Here is a 2,991-nt window from a genome sequence, read left to right on the forward strand (position 1 = left end):
AAATTGCCTCACAATGAACATATTCCTGCAGCAACACAACACTGCCTCTTTCTGGTAACATAAGGGTACAGCGTCTCTGGCCCGCAGCAGCATTCCCCTCGCACGTCTTTCCTCCGAGGTGACAACTTGGACCAGAACTTATCACGGCTCCTGCTTATTATTCCTCGGCATAGCAGGGATTTGCATATAATTCCAGTAGGAAAAAGGAGCAGGAGGGTGGGGGAGGGAAAAAAAGACAAAAAGGCGAGAAACCAAGCTGTGTGCATGTCAGATTAGTCTATGAATACTTAATATGTGATCAGCAATGACAATACATGCATAGAAAGACTTGATGGGTCAGAATGGGTATAAATCTAGAGTGACTTTACTCGAGAGCAACACAGGGCCAAAGGCATGTGTCTCGGTGGTGAGATGACAGGGAGGCGTGAGTGTTTTGTGAACGGCCCGGAGTCTCATTTACTTGTGTAGTCAGCACCATCTGGGTCGCTAATGTGTTGCTGTTGATTACTGTTGAGCTCCTCGGTGCACTTTCCTCCAGACTGTTGAACACAGAAGAGAAGTTTGAGTGCCAATACGCCCAGAGAAAACTTTTTTAAATTTTTTTTGTAAGATATCAGCAGTGATCTCATTGGTGTTTAGTTCCCTGGTATCACAGGGGACGCCGCGTGGCTGTGATGCTGCCAAGATTAGTGCGCTTGATTTCAATCAGGGCACATAATATGCCATCAATGACCGCGAGCGTTCACAAAGTAATGAATCTTTCCTGTTTTTCTGAGTAGTCGTTTAATCTACAAAATGTCTTTATAGGGATGCTTGGGATGTTTTGAGATCTTGATAGTAACTTATTGCTTTGCACTACTTTTAGTGTTTTTAATGGTATCAACAGCAATTGGTTTGTTTTAAGGCTTTGACCCCCAACCCATTCCAAATGGGTAGAGTGTGTCATGGTACATCTAGAGCTAGAGAGACGTAAGTACGCTACAAGAGGCCCAATTATTAGGTATTTTTAAAGTTTGGCAGCCATTTCTCCTGTACTTTGAACATGAGTTTGCATCCAAGCAGCAGTAGTACTCTCTGCCCCCCTGTGTTTTAATTATGTATTTTTGCATGTATTACACTTGCTTTTTGTATGACCTTTATACATATAATGTTGTGTATGTATGTTTTGATTTTGTGGGGTTTGTGATTCTATGGTTTTTGGGAAGGCACCAATGTAAACATCCATAATATAGTGATATGAAGGTTTTCATGTTCCTCAACTGAGCACTGCAGAGAGTTTCTAATACTCCAATCAGGCAGTTGAAATTAAGAGAAAATGGTTTGGAAGAAATATAATATAAGGGTGTAAATATGAAAGGTTTAAAGAAAAACTAGATTAGGAGATTGTGAGAAACTGAGTGGCAGGAATTCTTTTGAGAGCAAAGCTTAGAATAATCACAGAAGCCTTGTCAGCTGATGTATTTAAAACTTGCTTTGTGACACGGCCTAGCAAAGCCATCTACTTCTTTCTGTGATTGCAGATATATACAGTAACAAAACAGTCCCCTCCTGGACAACGCTAACTCCTTCAACACACAAAAAACAGCAACGATAGGTGCTTCAGCGTCATGTCATCACTGCATAACCCCAGTCGGAAAAGTATAAGCAGGCTGTCTCGCTGACAAGATGTGTGATAACAGTTATTGTAGCGGCTAATCTCAAGTGTCAGCTGTGTGCGGTGCTTTGTCACCAAGAGGCAGGCGGGGGGGGCCCTGGGTGGCGCTCTCGTTATGTGCCCAGCAGAGGGTGACTCTTTAGGGGCCGAAAAAGGATCTCGCAGCAGGGCCTGTTAGCCATTAAGAACGCAAAATATTCGGACTTTAATGGCTTCTGACAGCCTCTCCAACCACACTGGAGTTTTGAAGGAAAGTGTCATTATCAGTACGCAGGAGGGCAACTCAACACGTTCCAAAAAAAGAAAAAAAGGATAGAAGGAAACTATAAATTATAAATATGGTGGAGCTATAATGTGTGTGTGAGATACTTTTATGCCTGTGCCAAAGCGTATTCTATTACAAAACATTCCTTCTTGGGAAAACCCTAAATGTTTTTTTTCTAATATTTGCATATTTTTACTATTCTGTGTATTTTTAGCCATGCTAGTGGTGCGGCTGTACAGTAATACAGTACACGCCAACTACAATTGACAACATGATGCAGTCCTATATTAATAATTCTAAGCTAGGGGTGGCCTCTAGCTTACCCAGTAAGAGCATTCAAATCTGAGCTGCAGCCCTTTGCTGCTTGTCATCCTCCATCTCTCTCCCCCTTTCATGTCTATCCACTATAATAAAAAGGGGAAAAGCCCCCAAAATTATTTTAAGTCAATTTAAATTTGTTAATTCGTCAAAAACGTCGGTCAAGTTTCGTCTAACTGTGAAACACAGCGGACATCCCTTTTTCATGACACTGTACTTTAAAGAACAATTTTGTAAACATCCAAATTACTTAGATATTTTTTGTCAAGGGTTTAAACAATGGTTTCCATGGTTGCTCAATCAACCACAAACAATTAATAAACAAGCACCTGTGGAACAGTCAATGAGACAGTAACATCTTAGACGGTAGGCAATTAACATCACAGTTAGAACAAAATAGGAAAGTAAAAGATATCTTTCTACTGACTCACCAAAACACCAATAGACTGACAGCCAGGATCCCTGCTAATCTTAGGCATGTTGCCAAGAGGCAAGAGGACTGCAGATGTGGCTAGGGCTATACATTGCGATGTCTGTACTGTGAGACGCCTAAGACAGTACTACAGGGAGACAGGAAGCACAGCTGATTGTCCTAGACCACCTGTAACACCTGAATAGGACCGGTAGGTCCGAATATCACACCTGCATCGTATCCGTATACACCTGCGTAGGATCCGTATACACCTGCGTAGGATCCGTATACACCTGCATAGGATCCGTATACACCTGCATAGGATCAGTATACACCTGCATA

General features: G+C 41.9%; 1 protein-coding gene across 1 annotated transcript in view; it reads right to left on the reverse strand.

Annotated features, from left to right (window-relative positions):
- Positions 1 to 2,991, reverse strand: part of LOC116686089 (attractin-like) — a 124,644-nt gene that overhangs the window by 93,798 nt on the left and 27,855 nt on the right. The gene's annotated exons all lie outside the window — the stretch shown is intronic.

The sequence above is a fragment of the Etheostoma spectabile genome, unplaced genomic scaffold (assembly GCF_008692095.1).
Source record: "Etheostoma spectabile isolate EspeVRDwgs_2016 unplaced genomic scaffold, UIUC_Espe_1.0 scaffold314, whole genome shotgun sequence".
In the NCBI taxonomy this organism is placed as follows: domain Eukaryota; kingdom Metazoa; phylum Chordata; class Actinopteri; order Perciformes; family Percidae; genus Etheostoma; species Etheostoma spectabile.